At 38.2% G+C, this 20,881-nt stretch overlaps 2 protein-coding genes and 1 long non-coding RNA gene across 3 annotated transcripts in view; 1 reads left to right on the plus strand and 2 right to left on the minus strand.

The window, feature by feature from the left end:
- The window catches only part of LOC139123475 (uncharacterized), a 1,125,851-nt gene that overhangs the window by 842,624 nt on the left and 262,346 nt on the right, over positions 1-20,881 (minus strand). The window lies entirely within an intron of this gene.
- LOC139124320 (colorectal mutant cancer protein-like) overlaps positions 1-20,881 on the plus strand; it is a 508,515-nt gene that overhangs the window by 233,597 nt on the left and 254,037 nt on the right. The gene's annotated exons all lie outside the window — the stretch shown is intronic.
- On the minus strand, positions 5,782-12,256 carry LOC139123941 (uncharacterized). Its single transcript, XR_011549801.1, has 3 exons — positions 11,811-12,256; positions 8,035-8,148; positions 5,782-6,145 (listed from the first exon to the last, which is right to left on the minus strand). It is a non-coding gene; the product is annotated as an uncharacterized lncRNA (long non-coding RNA).

Raw genomic sequence — 20,881 nt, forward strand, 5'->3', positions numbered from 1 at the left:
ACAAGATAGGAGTCAATAAACTAGTGTTAAAACCAATACATTATTCTCTCAATATAAATATGTTAGAAAGATTACAAGTTGACAATGAAAATTGAGGAACAACAAATATAATGAAATACAATGTGTGAGCCTTGTTTCTCTGACCACAAAAGATAACATCTCCCCTGAGAACTTAAAAGGAATCGACTGTTTTTAAGTAGTAAAGGGAAAGCAACTCCACACATCGTTCATATTTGGGTTGTTTGCGTTTTATGTATGATATCGTGGATAATATAAGTGTATATCCTGTTTGGCTGTTTCATGTCAATTGTTGTTTTAGCCATGGCGAGACGTACCCGTAATCTACGTGTCTTGTGTTACTCCGGGTTGGGGCGGAGAGATTACTGTGACACTACGATCCTTTGGCGCTACGTTTCGAAAACAGAGTTTTCTTCATCAGTCGCTTAAAATTCAGTTTTGTTCGGTGAGACGTGTTGAATGGTTGATTGTTTTATTTTGTAATATGTTGTTCCATTTGAGTTTGTTGTTCATATAAGGAAGCTAAAATATCTACTGTTTGATCTCATTGTGTTGTATAGGTTCTTGTGAACCTGAGTTTGAGCTATTGTAGTTTTTGTGAAGTCTGGCGCTTATAAGTGTGTCGCCTATATTTCTGTTCCTTCTGTATGCGATTATTGGTTTGTTTTGGAACAGTTTTTGTAGTGTTTCGTCTTTTTCAAGTTCATGCCAGTTTTCTGTCAGGGCTTGCTTGATTTTTGTTGTTTCTATGTACGGGCTGTATGTTGTTATGAAGACTATTGTATTATTGGTGGCGTTATTTTTTCTTTTTGTTGTTCAAGCAGTTGTTTTCTTTTTTTATGATTTGTCTCTCTGATAATGCGTTCTATTTCATTTTTCTTGTATTGTCGGTCCTGTAATTTTTCACTAAATTGTGTGACTTTCTGTGTAAAATCGGTTTCGTTGTTGCATGTTCTGATGTATCGTAATGTTTCACCTTTGATCAGACCATTGAATGTTGCTGCCGGATGGCATGAGTTTCTTTGTAAGAATTGGAATGTATCTGTTGGCTTTGTGTGTGTCTTGATGTCGAGAATATTCTCTTTGTTGTTTCGATGACCTTTGTAGATAGTCAGGTCTAGGTATGTGATTTCTTGAGGGGAGCTTTCAAACGAAAATTTGAACGTGGGATGCATTTTGTTTATGTTTGATATGAATTCATTGAGTTCGTGTTGTGTTCCGATGAAAATCAGAAAGACATCATCCCTGAACCTCAGCCAGGTCGATATTTGTTGTTTGTGTTTATGTATTATTCTCATTTCTGTCTCGTGGAATGTGAGGTCAGCCAGCTCTGGCGACGTTGGCGAACCCATTGCCACCCCGTAAATCTGCCTGTAGAATTCATCATTGAATTCAAATGTGTTGTTTTTTAAGATTATTTCTAGCAGAGCTATCATGTATTTCGTTGGTGGTTGCTTGATTATGTAATTGTTTGATGATCTTTCCTGATTTAATGCTCTGCCGACTGATTCAATTGCCTCATCATGAGGTGTATTCGTGTACATGGAATTTACATCCAGTGTTACTAGTGTCGCATTGGTCGGAACTTTGATTGTCTCAATTTTCCGTATAAAGTCTGTTGTGTCTTTGATGTATGTTGGTTGTTTCTTGACGATTTGTTTGAGAAAATGGTCAATGAACTCTGATATGTGAAATGTTGGACTGGAGCATCCACTTATGATTGGCCGTCCTATGAATATAGCTCCTGGTGGCGGCACTTTGTGAATTTTTGGTAGAAGGTACCAAAGTGGTGTTCTTATTTTTCTATTGATTGGATTCAGATATTCATATGTGTGATGGTCAATGTGTTTTTCATTGTACATTTCTGTTATGAGATTGTGTATGACTTCTATTGTGTTTCGTGTGTCATCTGCTGCCAATTTTGTGTAGTATCGTTGGTCGTTAAGTTGACGTTGACATTCTTTTATGTAATCTTTAGTGTTTAAAATTGCTGTCCCCCGACCTTTATCAAATGGTTTGATGGTTATCTGTTTGTTCTTTGATAGCGTTATTAACGCTATTTTTTCTGCACGTGTCATGTTGTTTTTGTGTTTCGAAAAGGTGTGTTAACAATAGCCAATTTTGTCGCTTCCAAATAATTCTTAATTTGTGTTCTCGGTTGTATGTGGGATCCATTTCGAGTTTACTTTGAATGGGTGTTTTACGGTCTGTTTGTGTCTCATGATATATCGGAGTCTCATTTTCCCAATGTATTTTTTTATGTCCTCTAATAGGTGGATTCTGTTAGGACGATTTGGTGTGGGAATGAATTTTAAGCCTTTGCTAAGTACGTTGATTTCAATGTTGGTGAGTTTGTGTGTTGATAGGTTTTTAATGAATCTGAGATTTTTGTTTGTTACAGTGCTCAATTTTGTTCTATTACGATGTTTCGTTATTTTTGTCATACTGTGATTCTTGTTTCTGTGTTTTCTTTTTTAGCTTTGTTCTGTTTTTTGTAGTTTCTATTGTATTTGGATTTGTGTTGTCTGTGTTCTTGGTGGTTCATTGTTTTTAACGGTAGTTCTCTTTTCATATGTGTTGGCCTTGAAAAAGGCCGTTTGTGGTTTGGTTTGTTAGGCGAGAGCCGTCACCTAGTGATGTTGGTAAGACGACTTGCTGTTTATGTTGTCTCTCGCCTTATTCCTAGCCGATTTGATAGTCGAGCTAAGAAGTTGGATAGCTTTCTCTCTCTCAGTCTTGGTTCGGATGGCCGCCGCTTCCCGACGAAGACTTCTGATGAAGGCTTTTGTTCTGAGTTTTTGTTTATCTAGATGTACTGGAAGGTAGTTGTGGAGAAGGGTGACGAACTGCTTACCGCTGTGTCGTTCTAGTTGTTGCCACTTTTTGATAAATCGTTGTCTGGCTTGGTTCCCGCGATAAATGCTTTCAGACGGACTTGGAGGCTGCGAGGTATTGTGGATGTTCTGAGGAAGCGTTTTAGTGTGGTCTGCTGTTTGATTATCTTTTCCTCGGTCTCGTATAGTGCCGTTAGTTCGTGTTTCGTCTTGCTAATTCTTTCTGTGATGTTGTTGTCGTCCTTTCTCTTAGATGTTGTGTGTTTTCTTACCTTGAATGTCAGATCGGGAGCGAAGCTGTCGTCTGTCTCCGTGCCAGATAGTTGTTCCCTGTCTTGATGACTTGGATCTTGTGTACTACTGCGTATCGGTTGAGCTGATGGTAGGCTCTGATCGTTATCAGAGAGACTATGAAGCTCACGTCTCGTGTTGAGAGATTTGGGTTGCTATCGGTGTCACTCAGTGAGATACTGACCGTTATTTTTGTCTGTGTCATCATTTGTAGTAAGCGTGATGTAATCTTTTTTTCCCGCTTTTATTTTGATTGGTCGTTTTTGTTTCCTGTTATGTTTCTATTGGTCATTACATGAGCACAGTTATGGTTAATATTTGTGTATTTTTTGATCTCAGAATCTTGTTGTGCACCTAGCTCTGATGAATTTTGTGCTACGTAGACAGCGGTGCGCTATCTGTATATTCTCTGTATCGAATAGTGCCTTGGCTAATTAGTATATGAGTGTAGAAACAGCTCTGGGCTTTTTTTGTGGTTACGCATATATGTATATGACGTCACTATGTGAAAAAGCCTGAATCCATTAAGCATTGTTGTGGATTCCTCCGTGGATTCAATCAGAATCCAAGGGAATCCAGAGATATCCATTGTGGGTACTCAGGGAATCCTAAGGTATCCAATTATGGATTCTTCTATATACGGAACACTTTTAGAATCCACAGCAGAATCCATTACAGCATTTTAATGGATTCCATAAGACTGTCTCCTGAATAATCCTGTGCAGGATTTCAATGGATTCTGCGTGAAATTAGTGATCATGGGAATCCACCCTCTTGCCTTAAATTTCCCATGGTACCTTGCATGAAATCGCATAAAATATCACTGCTCTGCTGTCATTCCTTTTAATTCTTTGAATTTCTCATGAATCGGTATTTACTTGAAACAGTAACCTTACCTTTTGCACATTTTGTACTGTTTCATCATTTTATTTTCATAATTGTATACCAAAATAACCTTGTATTCTGCTTCTAAACATGGCCTCTGTATCCTTTATGTTATTTTTGACAGATCCATTTCAAAAGGCCTTACTTCAGTGCAATTATCAACAATTACACTGGTAATGATGCATGGACATGCTTAGAAAATAGATATGGGGCAGTTAGTTCTATTATGGGGAAACAAACAGGACCAAGTTGATACAATATGTACAGCGTGGATATTTAATATCTTTTCTGCATTCTTCCATTTGGTCACAGAATTATGTGCAGGCATATTGCCATAGGATGGTATGCACAATATCTACCATTATTGATTAAAATGTATTACCGGTATTCTCATGATATACTAGTGTTCTTTCATTTTACTCATACTCACATGTTACACTACACACATCAACAATTTAAGTTCATACAACTGTTATGCAATTAAAAAAATAATGTCTTTTTATTCACTGAACAATACTGTTCCAATAAAATATTTACAATAATTGACACATGTGTTAAACAAAAGCTGTGGTTTCTGAAAAAAAATCACAAACAATAATATAACCAGATTTTTTGAAACCGACATTTCAAGTCATTCATTGAACGTCTGTACAATTGTAGCAGCGATTTAAAAAAAAAGACAAGGCAAAAGACAATGGTAAAAATTTTGCCAAAAATACAATTATGCAAACTTCACCACAATTTGAAAGTCTTACTGAGCTGTACCCTAAAAACCTCCACACCAACTTTCAAATCAGTTGGAGTTGTGGTCTCAGAGAAGATATCTTGACCAAGAATAGAAAAAATACCGCAATTATACGGTGTCACTCAAATTTGATCAGAATTGGTACATACCAGTATGGGTTAACAAAAATCAACAATAAATGTTGTTTCTATCTGTTCAGCGCAGGAAAATTCTACGTTGATGTTATGACAATGATTTCTGCACAGTACAACCAGAAAACAACAAGAAATATTTAAACCAGAAAAACAAGAATGACAAAAGTAATTAAGGTCTGAAATTTTAGGTACTGGAGGTCAACTTTAGCAACATGCATAGCTGAAAGGCAGCTAGCCCCTCTTAGTTTGACCATAGACGGTCTTCCTCCCCTCTACTGACGGTCTTCCTCCCCTCTACTGTCTATGGTTTGGGCAGTTCTGTTAATATGTAACAGTTCATAAACAACTCCCCTCTACTGACGGTCTTCCTCCCCTCTACTGTCTATGGTTTAGGCAGTTCTGTTAATATGTAACAGTTCATAAACAATGACAGGAAATGACTCAAGATAAGTGGAGTTTGCCTGTTTCTTACTGGCATGTAACTCCTGCACACATGCAGAATTTCCCTTTTTCTTACCTCATTTGCACATTTTGACACTGATATGTTCATTTGAACAAATTCACATCTCAACCCCTACATCTACCTGTACACCAAATACTGAGATGGTAGCTTTGGCGGTATGGGAGCCTTTGTGTGTGACGGACATACATCCGCACATACCACAAATATACAGACATACAGTCATCATATAAGCTCTTTTGGTATTTATATATAAAACCAAATATGAGCTAAAAAGTGCCAAAAATTCAATTATACAAATAATCACTATTTGTGACTCGGTCGGTGTAATAACATGAGTACAGCCTGTATCTAGTCAATAAAATTAAAAAGTTGAGTGGTCTTTGTTCAAAACTAAAAATGCATCATTCAAGAAAATGCAAAAACATATGCTTATACATTAAACATTGTCCTGTAATGAGTTGTCAGCGCTGTTGATATTGTCATTTGTCTGTATAACGGCTCATGGCCCACCATCCTCATCCTCAGGCTCTGGTCTGATTGAGGCCACGTCCTCAATGCAAGGTAGCCTCAATATGCATTTCCTTTGATGCAAGCGTTTTTCCATACTGTACGCAGTTTCACTTCTTTCTCTATCCCATGGCAAGTGTCTCCGAATAAAGTCACCACCCTTGCAACTTCTGTCATGCTCACTGTCCTCAGAAGAAACACACACAACTATCAAATGTCTTCAGCTTCATGCTAGTCCTTGGATAGCCCCGTTTACGTCCTTCAATTTCTGTAAATAACGACACACAGAATAAATCATCAGAATTGTACATTATCCATTTAGTTTGTTTTGTTTAAATCTGTGTATTTATAGACCTTTGATAATTCATTTGAAAGTACTTCATTAGACTAGAATGGTTAAAAGTTGATATGTATGCAAGAAATTTGATTTCTGAATCTCACTGAAATGTAGATTCACTATACATTGGAGTCTATGAGAAAACTACGAATAATTTTTTTACAAAGCTTAACAAACACATTCTGTGCTTTCTGAGGTGTTTGACAATTGATACAAATGTACTTGATTCAAATAGGGTGTTTGAAGGTTCAGATGTGGACAACAGTAATGATATTGGAATTTCAACTAAAACTTATTTCACTTTTCATGGTACTAGTGGTCAACAGGTCACTGTTAAATATTTCCCTGACAAAAGCTTGCTATATCTCTAATATGTAAGTAATAAAATTGTTCTTTGCCCTCAGTGTGCTTGATTTACAATAAGACAAGCTCCAGAGTTGCCAAGGCAAGATGTTTATGTGACAGATAATTATACTTTTGTTCAGATTTACAGTTAAATGACTACTGAGAGTGAAATAATGCAGCGAATCATTTTATCTCCCAAAAATTTTTTTGAACACTTAAACTACTTTTTTAACAGGACAAATACTTAAGAAATTAAGTGACTCCAATGGTGTTGGAAAAATACATGACCCCTGTGCATTTTTCAAATTTAAAGTGAACCCCAACCCAACCCATTCCAACATATACTTTTGTGAATACTTGTGGCATCACCTTGTTGGTGAAATTCTCTCATTGTTTCCATTGTAAGTTGATTTTTTTATGCCAAAACTGCTGCGATGCTGTGGACGTGTTCAAAGCATCCAAAGAACAATATGTGAAAACTTTCAAACACCTGCCAATCATGAGGGCATGCACGATCAAACATCTGTAGTGTCAATCAGATCGATACGATGTCAACAATGAATGAACATTCGTACCACTGAGCCTTTGTACCGTCCAGAAATTTCAAGGCTACAATTTTTTTACCCTGACATATAATACAGCGACCTTGCACGCTAATGATCATTCCACTGCTTCTGTTTGGTTTTGTTGTTTTTTTTAAATTCGCTCCGTGGCCCCAGTAGATTTTTTCAATATGATAAACAGGTAAGTTTAGTATGACATAGTCCCCACTGGATTATAGTTTAAGATTAAGTTTACAGGAAAATAGTTTCATACTATTTTAGTAAAAGATAAAATTATGGTTTTTGAGCATGTCATGAAATCTGGAACATGTTATCAGAACAGAAGCTTGTTTCATCTTTCATTACACAATTTGCAACAAACTCTCCAACGACAGTTTGTCTTGTGATATTGTTTAGATGTTTTGTTTCCCGTACAAAGTTCATAAAGTACACTTCATGGATTCCTTCAATAATATTTGGCAAGTGTTTGGAGACAGAGTTAAAAAGAACATTTCTTAGGTTTGACTATGCAATTATTGTATGTCATCATGTACATTTGAGTTTGGAACTCATGTAAGAACCCCCTTAAGTTGTTTCAACACTCTGCTTCTCTATAAAAAATTGCAGGGTTTACACATTTCATTGTGATTCAAAATTTGACATGGGCTAAGCTGCATCACTATCAATTACATCTGTATCTTCAAAAGAAGATTATAAAGGCAGATTTTGTTGCTTATGGCTGTTAGGTGCCCTGCAAATATAACCAAACATCAAAGGTCAACTGAGTAGAATTGTCTTACTTTGTGTTGTATTGGTTCTGCTTAACCATGTTCACGTACCATAATTCACCAACACTGGTGCTTGGTTAACTTGCCCTTCAAAGTTCACTACTTTAGACTAAAAATTTATCAGTGCATACTTTGTACTACATACCTCTCATATTGTTCCCAGTTGTTGGCATGCCTTTTTGTGTGACTGTCATTCCTTTGGGCACTACACTTTCCCTATTTGTTCAACGCCTAATAAATACATGTACTTCCAGGGGACCTGCAACTTGCAAGAATATAAAAAAAGTTAAAAATCCTACCAAGAAAAATCAAATTATCTCAAACACAGATGATGAATCACATTTCAAGCCACAATAATGACGATGAATAACCATATTAATCTGACAGTCCATCGACACATTTGAATCAGAAATATATCAAGCATTTTCATGGCCTAAAAAGGCTCAACATAATTGGATTCACGCTGCACTATGCATTCCTGCAGTATCTCAGAGCTTGTAGACTGTCAGACCATTGATGAAAAATTGACTCTTTTTACATCCATGGTCATATAAATATCCAAAATGTGCATGTTGAAAATAACACCACATTTCATTTTCAGCAGTAATAGAAATAATTTAGAAATTTAAAAATTAAATGATGCAAAATAAAATGACATATCATGTTTAGGTAAGATTAGAATTAATCTCATGTTAACTTAAAGCCCCTACTAGCTGTATCTTCTAGCATTGTTTTTTTTTATTTTACATTCAAACCGAAATAAGTTTGTGAGAATGTACTGATTTTGGTGATGTATACACTTATTATTCACTACCCACTGGGACTATACATGCAACTTTGGCCAAGATAGAGATTGCAATGTGATTAAATATTTGCCCTAACATTAAATCCCATCACCATTCATACGAGCAAAACCCTGGATAATGTGCATATCTGTACTGAAATCTTCACATAAACTGCACAGAGCATTGTGCAATTCATGCTATAAGATGTTGAATGACCCTTACATGTACTTCACTATTTGATGCACCACTCAGGACGCAACATTCTCTGAATGGTTTGGTCACACAGAGTTCACGCAAATGCATGTAATTCATTCATTCGCGCAGTGAAGTTGGGCTCCCCAAAGGTCATCACTTCACCTCAGTCATAGTGTGAAATGTTAAAGGGATAGTCCACCCAAATATCAACCTGCCTTTAAAAGTTGAAGTAGATTATTTTTGTAACATTCATGATGAAGAGATGAGAAATGTGCTAATGATTCTCCTGGAAATTTATGTTTTATTAATTGATGTGTATGACGCAATTTTCGCCATATGGAAGCGCCACTTATCGGAATTCCTTGAGAGAGGCTTGGCCTTAGATGATGCAAAGTTTTCGTGTTTGGTTGAGGAAGTTTGGGGGTATCGCTAGGGGGTCTTATCTACTGTACGTTTGTATTGAGCTACTGCCCAATGGACACACTTTGCCTTCAACCTTATAACTTTGAACCGGAATTCAGCGACTTCGAACTCCAGGATTTCGAACTTGGTGTTTCTGACAAATAAACGGACACATCGATAAATTCAGAAGTAAAAGAAGGGCACGTGGCTCCACCAGTTACAGAAGGAAGCTGTACAAGCATGGCTCTTTTGGTAGCTCAAAGGTATAAGTTACAACGTTACGGGAGGCCATGTTTGAAGCTGAACACATCTTCGATATCGCCTCATGACGAAATGAACTCCCAAAATGATTGTATTTTTTGCCAAAACATTTCGATCAGAATTGCAACTTAGATATTATCACTTGAAAAAAGCGATGTTTTATTTCAAATGCCCGAAGAGAATTGCATGACGTAATTGCTCCGCATATTTCCATTGCAACGCTGGTTTAAAATATGGATAAATCTTTTTATAACAAAGAATGGTTATCGAAAAATAATTCAAAGTGCTAATTTTTGAGTAACATATAGAAAAGAATGAGCGGATGAGGCTAATTCCAAGAACCATTCTCCATGGGGTGGGGGAGGGAGAGACAACGCGGACGACCAGAAACGGCTCATCTGTCGACTCTAAATGGACTGTCCCTCATCTAACAAACAATAGTTGTGCATACACACTTTCTTGTTCTCAGGGGCACTAAATTAAACTTCAAACACACTTCATGTTCTAGGGGCACTAAATGAAATTTCAATTTATCCTTTCAACGTACAGTCATAAACTACACACTACAATTTCCTGTTCTCACAACTCACTTTGAACTCTAATCAATTTCTCTGGACATTGTCTCCGGTGAGTTGAAATAAGTATAGTTTCTTGGAATAAATTATGCCATTTGGGACAGGTACTTTTCTCATTGGGACAGGCACTTTTTATTTGACTTGTCCAGTGGACAGGTGGTTGAAAAAAAGTATTTCAAGCCCTGTGGTGTATTTTATCATAATACTGTACATTTGAAAGCTGTTGAAAACTGTAAACTTGATTCTTTGGACTAAAGATGCTATAACAGACCAAGCCAAGTGGGTGAAAATATGTCATGTTTTGGCTCAATACTGGTTTTTACTGACTTGGCTGATGGGGAAGGGATACTGTCTGGCAGGAAAAGGGTTTTAATAAAATTCGATATATCGACTACTTTATTTAGGTCACATATTGATAGACTATAGTATTTTCCACAGAAAATTCAAGGGTTTTACATGTATATTGACAATGGCCGCCCTGATTTTCTTAAATGACCCCCTTGGGACAGGAGTACGGGCCCACATTCATGATTGTCCTGCTGTTTTGACATCCTAGATTGAATGTTCACCCTAGAGGTGAATGTTTTCAACTGTGACATTGTATGTTCTCTCTCCTTGTTAATATTACCAATTTTTAAAAAGGGGCCATAATCAAAATGGCTATTAAAATTTGAGTTTACTGTTTAAATGTTCTCATGCAGTTAAAAGCCAATATCCCTTCAGAGGGTAGAATTCAGAGAAAACCACGACAAAAATGGGAACATATTCTGAGGTCAACAAATTTCACGACTTACAGCTAGTGGGGCATTAAACATGCTATGTCATGTTACTTTGCACTATTTATAACCTTATAAATTAATTAGTTTTGACCATTTCACTTCAAATATGCACTCGCTATCACTCATGCATATATGCCATGAACTGGTCAAAATCTTGTAGTATACCGTCGCTGGGTGTGCTTTATTGCTTAAATACAACACAAGCTAGACCTGTGCTCTTATTAATGTTTGGCAATTGATATTAATGTACATGATGGTTAAAGAGCAGATGTGAACAACAAATATGATATTCAACTTTCACTCTACTGATTATTTCTATTTGGTTAAAGGTATTCTTTAAAAGTTCAAAGTCAAATGAGAACTTATATGTCAATAATTAAGATATCATTTATACAGACTGTGACTCACAGGTCATACAAAAATTTGGGAGGGAGAATCATTTTCTTGCTAACACTTTTTGAAGGGTCATTATTTTCCATGGATTTAAAAAGGCACTTTTGCTGATCCCTGGAATTGCGTTTGTTCTAGTATGCATGAGGACTATGGAGGGGTGATAGCCTGTTGTTTTCCATTGGAATTGTAATCTGGTGTGTAAATTTTCTGGTGAGACAATCTGGTGCCAACACAGGCCTTTAAAACAACAAACCAATCCCCCCTCCCCCGCCCTTAATTTTTGTCCGGTCCCTGACATGAATCAACAGTCATCCCGGGCGGGGTGCATACCACTAAAAGTCAAATTAGCATAAAGTGACCTGGAATTTGATGTTCATTGAAATTATCAGGAATATCGATGATTTAAACCAAACAAACGTTAGATACTTTGCCAGATGCAGACATTGCTAAACACGTTTATACAAGAAGGAGTAGACGTATATTCTTAGACACAATTGGGCTGGTTAAAAATAAGACAGCAGCTATACATACCTGGTACATAATATTGTAGTGTACACGAGAGCCGTCCAGCTGATGCAGGACTCAGCGACGATCGAGGGCTTGAAGTGTGTGTTGACCTATCGCTGGTGCGGAAAAGAGGTACTCTCTTCCGTTTTGGCGAGTTTCGTCCTGGTTGAACGGAGAATAAAGCTTGAAGTTGTCGGACCATGTCGTAACTGCATGACACGGTCGATGACACACTGGCACTAGATTCAACGTACAGCATAGTCGTCCAGATGGTCCAGGAATTCAAGGGTAGACTCTTTAGCAGACATTCCTAAACACCGACGGGACATGTCAGTAGAAGCTAAAATATCGACAACTGAAGATTATTGACGGCACGATCACGGGGTATGAATGGTACGATATACAGATGTACGCGACGCGACGCCACGCCACGCCAATCTTAACAATGGCGTCTTCTGAGTATGACTCCTTAAGTGCTCAAGTATTCACGAAATGAACTTTGCAAAGAATTTGATTATAACTATCATTGTTTACTCAATCTTGAAGAAAATGTTATTTTTTTTGCTCTCGTTAGACAAAATACTGCTAACTGAACCATATTTTCGTGTTTCGCCAGATAAAGGTACATCATTGTACACATTGACCCCCTAGCATCAGGCTGCAGTTCACCCCTGTGCATGTACACTAAGCAGCTTACGCATTTTTTATCTTCATGAATATTCCGTGTTAGGCATACAGACGTGCCTAACCAGAGCACTGAGCCGGATATTTGGCGAGATATTTTTCAATATGGTAAAAATATGCAGCTATTTGGCCTAATTAAAACTTTGGGAAATAATCGTGTGTGAGTCATACGAAGTAGACCTATAGGCCTGTTGCTTGTATTTTGAGGACGGTTTTGAAGAATTCATTCGTTTGTTGCATGTGATTCATATTTAACTATTTTAAATAAACCATGGAGGTAGCAGAGATAAACGATATCTCTTCTCTGATCTTGCTTTGGTAGATATGTATGTGCGTGTGTAGACGGGTTGAACTGTGCAAAGTGGCTAGTAAAACATTGATATTAACATTGATAGTGCATCTGCAGATACAGCCAATCGTGCATCTTGTATTCTCTTTCTTTATTGTACATACAACATTCTTACTGTTGCAATAGCTAGATTTGGATCATTTCAACACCAACAATGTTGCTATGTACACGCCGGCTATGCTCAAAAATAGTATGGAGGGAATTGAGAATAATACAGTCCATATACAAAGAAAAATAAATTGAAAGAAAGAACTGCAGTACAATATTTCATCCTCATTTGACCGATGTCGTATCCTAACCTACTGAAATTAGTTTCTGACGAACATACAAGGACGTGTATCATTCACCAAGGTGGTGCAATATGTTTCGAGACATTGCAGAAATATTGTAGTTCTGACGATGTTCTCCATGTCAGCTTACGTATGTGGGAGATATACTGGTATCTTTCCGAACGATAATGTGGATACACACAGCGAGGTCTACGCGAAAAGGTGATGAATCAATTGAATAAAAACGGTTTTTGGAGATCATATCTGCTTATTTCATCAATTCTGAACATGGTTTGAAATCGGTCTCATATAATAAATACCAACCTGTACTGACGGGCCAGGAAAAGCGAAATTCTAGCATTTTTTATAAAATCGATCATCGTATATCATTGGGTCACGGTTGCAATTTTACATGCAGGACTGAGCTCGGAGTTCACTATGACTTGACGTGGGATTTGAAATTTGATGGAGCACGAAGATAAATGTAGAAAGTGGAAAAGACATTTTCTTGAGCAATTGTCGCTCCAGTCGCGGTGTCTTTTCCCATGCACCCGCTTTTTCGGAAAAGTATTTTAATAAAAATGTGCACAATTTAAAACTTCGAAGTTCATCGTCGAAAAGTTTATTTCATATGCAACAGTACGGCACACTGATAGTTCTCGAAACTAGTAAAATGAAATCCACTAACTCGGAAATTAAACTAGTCGATGGTGTCTTCTGATCGTCCTCTAACGCCTGACTGCGACCCTGTTTGTTATGTGTTAGGTAGTTCAGAATTAATCACGATAGATCGATGCATCAAAATTTACAGATTCACGTGACTGAACTATCTTGTGATTAGTTTGTTAATTGACGTTTGGGGCGAGGCGGCGAAAGTCCAAGGCCCAAAAGAGAAGTACGCAGTCCAATCACATATTTTCGAAGAAATAACCACTGCTTTCCATATAATGTGCAAAATCCGGCCCTGACGAATGCTGCCGCCCTACTTCCGAGAATAACTTTCGAGCTTTGAAGCTAGCACTGAGCAATGCCGCTAAACAGCCTTGACTCACCCCAAGTCGATTTTTGATTTGGTTGAAGCACGGTCTGAAGAACGAGCACATTTTGCGAAAGATTATGATGGATTATAAGGCTACCAGGCTGTTATAAAACTTCTGTCTTAGGAATTCATAACTGCTAAAGTCGTACAATATTCATAATAAGGGACTGGTCAGTTTATTCGGCGGGGGGGGGGGCAGTGGACTCATGAGGGTCACCCTGTTTTGACTATGGTGATAGGGGGGTCACTATGTTTTTGAATGCCCAATTAGGGAGGGGCCGGGGTTCACTGTGTTTTAAAATTTCGACACGGGCTCATACTTGCCTAAAATGCATCATGCAAGCGACAAATTTCATCATTCAGTTGAATTTGCATTCATGGCACGCCCTTTAGGTGCTTAACTTTAACAAACAATAAAAAAAAAACATATTTTTCAGAGGCCCCCCCCAAGCACGAAACTTTAATGTATCAGACATATATGTCATTATTACATGCCTCGTATATCGAACGTCGCGCGCTCCATAGGATTCAATGGTAACTCGTCGATGACGTCGCGGACCGCATAGTCATCATTGGACGTGAACCGGAACTATTTTTAGCTTGACAACTTCATATATAAAAATGTCGAATTTCATGTTTTGCACATGAAATCCGGTTTTGGAAAATTTTGCAGAAAAAAAATTGATAAACCGAATAACAGTAGTTTAAATATATCATTGCGTCATTCGATGATGGAAATCGTTCCATTTTTAACGGATTTTCATCTAAGATGGAAATAAAGCATTGGATTATCATTTGCCAATAAATCTAAATATTTTGAGTGACAGATGTGTAAGAGAGGCATGTAATAAAAACATTATAGCCCAAACATGGGACTATGTACCCTCGGGGCAGGAGACCATTTGCCCGACGTCATTTGCCCTCCTTACGTCGGGCAAATGGTCACCTGCCCTCGGGCACATGGTCCCATGTTTGGGCTATAATAAATAGAGATATCCGTATGTTTAAAATGTTGTCGGCGCGCCCTTTGGGCGCATTACTTTAAAATATCAAACATATTTTCAGCATGCCCTTCAGCCGCTTGACTTTCACATATCAGACATATATATCGGAGATATCCATATGTTAATATTTTCAGCGGGCGCTCCGGGCGCTGTACTTTAATATGTCAGAAATATATAGAAATATTTTGATGTCTGTAAATTGAAAGTCTGTTTTACAAAGTGTACTGATCATAATGAAACCTGCAGCGCATATGAAGAGCATGATAAGTTCCTAATACTGTTCTGTTTTCTCAATGAGAATTCAGCATTAGAAAGCAACATGCACTTGTATTTCAAAATCAAGCGTCATACTTCTTGATCTCTGATAAGCACATATGATCCAGTTTTATTCTAAACCTGGGAAATTTTAGCCAAGGATTTATTAACAGTACACAGTCCCGGATGTAGACTGGCCCCAGTCGCGCTTTCTCTTCAGTTGAGTTACTTGCTGACCAGGCGACATTCACTCCACGATCCACGAATAGCCTACCATTAGCACAACGGTTTGCCGATGTTTAGTCCTTCAATTTATTATGTTTTGATATGCCCACAGACTTGGAGAAGTCTATCCCTGATACTCTTACACTTACATACCCAATAGGCAAACCTGGCGGTCACACCGTTATACGAGATACAACGTTTGCAACTCTAAAATCTGGCCAGAAAATACTTGGTACACTAGGAAGCACTAGGAAAATTAAAAAAAGACAATCTTAATTACCTACCAGAGCAAAATAATTTGACCTTACAGCATTGATGTATCTTTTCACATTCATGCTTACTGATGGTTGGTTGTAGCGATGTATTCATACGGAAACTAAGACTATAGTAGGTTCGCTTTGAGAGTATTTCAAATTACTTGTGCCATCAGCTACAGCAAAGTATTTTCAGTATTGTCGATTCTGTGTTCAGCATTTAATTTTACTCAGCACTTTAAAACATTCCTTGATCGATTTTGAAAGGTATTCGATTCGCCAGATAATTGCTATGCACTCGCCAGGGCACAGGCGACTTGATAGTAACTATGCGAAACCCCCACGATGCAAGTGAGAAGTTGTATCATAGGGTTTTCGTCAAGCCACAGACCCTCTGCACACAAACGACGATTGAAGCATTCGTGCACCAGAGTGTTCATAACATTATGCCATACACTTAATGTGGGAGGACATCAGGCAACCTCCACATTCCGACATTGAGTCCACGTCCCTGCCCTGACAATGCTTGTTGCATACACAAACAATTAATTCCCTTTGTCTGCGTTGCACACTTCACCCTGACTGTACCATTGTACTGCACATGCATTGTGACCACAGAGTGCATACCGGGGGCCTTGGTTCGCCCACTTAATATCGAAAAGGACACTAAATCATCTGGATAAAATGACCGATACATTCACAATTTTCAAATTTGATAATGGTCTTCCCGTCTCAGCAGTCTCCGACTTTTACCATGGTAGTCGGCTGAGGTCGAGTAAGACAGCAAACAAAGGTTGTTTCAATCACGGCTATCACGGTCATCTTTATTTCACGCAAAACTACTCAAGTTACTTTTTTGAGTGTAGACGTTCTCAAAAGTTGTAGAACGCACTAGAAGTGGAGTCTGTGCAGTCACCGTCCACGGTGGTGCAGTCATGGATGTAAGGGTACAGGACGACCTGATAATCCCTTTCACACTATTATTTTATCTTTGTCGACGGTGGCCTTTTCAGCTGTGGCATGGTTGCCATGATGAGGACGGGCAAGACACTCCATGGACGTATCTGTGGTACGTCCAGGGACACACACACACACACACACAAACTTCACTGATAATTTTCTATGCATCACAAAAATCTTTCAAATATATGACATTCCTTTTTTCATCCATAGTGCGTTAGGGCTGACCATGGGCTGACAGCGATCCTGCAAATGTGATTTCGGGTGCAACTCCATGACAATGCGTTCAATCAACTTTAAAAGAAAACAAGTTACAAGAATTTGATGTAAATTGCAGACTTGAACAAAGTCTATTTTCAGTTAAACTTTCTGGCAACAGTGACTGAAGCAAAAAAAAAACCGCTTTTGTTTATGAATTCAAGGGGGTCCTCGTGATTGTTGTTAATGACATATGGCTATTTACACCTTGAGACAATGGAGCAATGAATCAGAGCCCTGCATGACTTGCCATTGCCTGACCATAGTCCCTCTTCATGACATACCGGTGCAAAATGTAATGCAGGTCTCCTGGTTATGTGTCAAATAAGCAAGTTTGGTCGCAGGTCATAGCTTTTTTTCACGAAGTCGAACTCGCAAGAGGGCGGATCGTCTGTTAGCCGACACGAACACAAACTGTCTGATACCGGCTACCAAATACTGTACTATCACAAGATAGGATGTCATCTACTGACTCCACACATTTGTAATTTGAATGAACAATGTGTGACGAAAAGGGAAGTATCCCATGTGTAACTGCTGTGGCGATATCGATGGCAACTTGATATGTTAATGACATATGGCTATTTACACCTTGAGACAATGGAGCAATGAATCAGAGCCCTGCATGACTTGCCATTGCCTGACCTATCACTATTTTCGTCATGACTGCAGCAACATATATAATGTGGTATACAAAACGCAAGCTTTATTTCAGTCGAAAGATAAAGAGACAGTTGCAAAATGATAAGAATTGAAGGAGGGGGATGTGTCTACTACAGTGCGGGGACTCCAAAGTACAAACCCTAAGCCCTTCAAGATGGTTTCCAGATGGGTAGAGTGAACGTTAGAAATGTGAGCCCAGGAAGTGACTAGATGTTTTCACTATAACATCCAGCTATTCTTTAACACATATAGTCCTTTCCAATTTGTAGAGACTGTAAGTTGTCATCCTCAGTGTTGTTTTACAATCTTTACCTCACACATAAAATTATGCAAATTTATTGGATTGCATAAAGGTGCATAATTTTAGTGAGCCATTAAACCCTTTTATACAAGTGCATAAAGATGCATATAGGCACCACCACTGACACCATGTTTACACACCTTTATGCACTGCATAAAGGTGCGTACAGGAGCTGACCAACTTTATGCAAATTTATGCAATTGCATAAGAGTGTTAAATTTGGCTTTTCATCCTATGCTAGTGAAGGTCACTTCTACATTTCTGCCATTTCTTAGTTTTTTTCGGCAATGTGACGCAAGTTCTTGAGAGTATAGCTTGTCGTCACGATGACGTATTTGTTTGGTTTTATTACACAGATGGTAATGAACGATTCCGTCCACTATATACCGTCTCAAATTGTAACGAGCTCGAACAAAACCTGGTATCGATAAACGTAAACTTGCAGCAGGAGAGGGGTCAATTTGAACGGGGAGGGGGTTTCAAGCTGATAAGTATAAAAGCAATCCATGTCTTGACTCAAATGATTGATCATGAAAGGCCATAGTCCTCTATCGGCAACGTTGTAGTTCTTGACGTACATTAAGTTTTGGAATTTTGTTTTATTTGTATGTTTATAGGATCTTTAGGAAAAAGCGTTTTTGACACTGCCAATGTCGATTGCAAAACGAATTTACGAGTAGTAATATTTTTAAGGCGTTTCAACTTTTGCAACGCTTTCACTCAGCATAAAAAAGTGTTGTAGAAGTCATACTTTCAGCACCATCCCACAGTGGGTGGAGGGACGGTGCTTTCAGTTACACTGGCAAGGCTAGTATCCATCATAAATACTTTTATGGATTCTCAAAATCTAGCCAGGTCTGTGTTTTTTAGACCCACAATGCATTGTGACACTAGAATCCATTAGTATCCAAAATGGATTTTGGCATGTATTTCCCACAGCCTTAGTTTTGCTGGATACTGGTGAATCCATTATGTATTCCGGTGCTGGATTCTCAGTACTGGATAATGATGGATACTCTAATGGATTCTGCTGTATACTGTAAGAATCCATCAAAATGGATATTGCTATAGGTCTGTGGATACGGAACACTTCCCATGGTGGATGGATACCTAAAAAGGTATTCTCGTGTATGTAAGCTTTCGACTTAAACCTGCAAAACAGGGATAAGTAAGAGTCATAGGTAGTAAAGGGAAAGCAACTCCACACATCGTTCATATTTGGGTTGTTTGCGTTTTATGTATGATATCGTGTATAATATAAGTGTATATCCTGTTTGGCTGTTTCATGTAAATTGTTGTTTTAGCCATGGCGAGACGTACCCGTAATCTACGTGTCTTGTGTTACTCCGGGTTGGGGCGGAGAGATTACTGTGACACTACGATCCTTTGGCGCTATGTTTCGAAAACAGAGTTTTCTTCATCAGTCGCTTAAAATTCAGTTTTGTTCGGTGAGATGTGTTCAATGGTTGATTGTTTTATTTTGTAATATGTTGTTCCACTTGAGTTTGTTGTTCAAATAAGGAAGCTAAAATATCTACTGTTTGATCTTGTTGTGTTTGTATAGGTTCTTGTGAACCTGAGTTTGAGCTATTGTAGTTTTTGTGAAGTCTGGCGCTTATAATGTGTGTTGCCTATATTTCTGTTCCTTCTGTATGCGATTATTGGTTTGTTTTGGAACAGTTTTTGTAGCCATGGCTAAAACAACAATTTACATGAAACAGCCAAACAGGATATACACTTATATTATCCACGATATCATACATAAAACGCAAACAACCCAAATATGAACGATGTGTGGAGTTGCTTTCCCTTTACTACATAGTACTGATCACAGTTAATTTGCCAAAAAAGTGTTCTATAATTTAAAGTTGTATATATAATAGACTTTCCATTTTGTTTGTCATTTGTTGGAATGTAAAATGAATAAATAAAAACATCCTGTGATATGTGAAACACTGGCTTAAATTTGAAAAATTGCACTGCTACTCCATTTGAAAAAAAAATTGATGCAGGTCTGACTGTAGAAATAAAAAAATGCTGTCTCTCTAACCAAAAAAAAAGTTCCCATACCCACTTCCTGCATACCCCCGAAATCAAATGGGTCTCCCCTTAATATGCGCATGCGCATATAACAAGTTAGCGTTGTTTTTCAAGGACTTTGAAAAATCAAACCGACGCCATCTTGTTTCTCGGTCAGGTGCGAATTTTGACGGTTTACAGTTTTTAGCGTGTATTTGATGATGTTTTGTAAATATGAAGTTCATGTATTTTTTGGTACGAAACGCTCCTTCGATAGACTGAAGAATGATGGCCTCTGTACTCGGTACTCCCCAGTACCGGCGAATCCATGGCTTTTAGCGAGGCAATCCCACCGGCGGCCCGTACTATAATAGCTGGTGAGAGCGAGGGAATGCTCTGTCCTTCTACCTCCGGCCTCCATGTCATAACAAACTAGCGTCGTTTTATGTTGATGTACTGTCCTTTCAACACAGCGATAACTTTTAGTTTTTCTGTTGCTTATTTTGGGTAATTTCGACAGTTGTGCATTGATTTTGACATCATTTTTGACTTCGATCGCTAAAGTGTGTGCTTATGTTGACCGATTTACTAAGGAAGTACGCGCACTTCAGAATCAGGGCATAATCCGACATGGTAATTTGGCATGATCATCAGATCATACATGATCCGAGATTGCACTTTAGCAAGGTCACGATAACTAATGTTGTTTGTTTCACTGTCGTTTAATACCTATATTTCCACTAAAAGACCATTAGAATTTCCTCCTGGCTACTTTGAAATCGTGCACTGGCATGCATGTAGTTGTCAACATCACT

The sequence above is a fragment of the Ptychodera flava genome, assembly GCF_041260155.1.
Source record: "Ptychodera flava strain L36383 chromosome 23 unlocalized genomic scaffold, AS_Pfla_20210202 Scaffold_23__1_contigs__length_28996876_pilon, whole genome shotgun sequence".
In the NCBI taxonomy this organism is placed as follows: domain Eukaryota; kingdom Metazoa; phylum Hemichordata; class Enteropneusta; family Ptychoderidae; genus Ptychodera; species Ptychodera flava.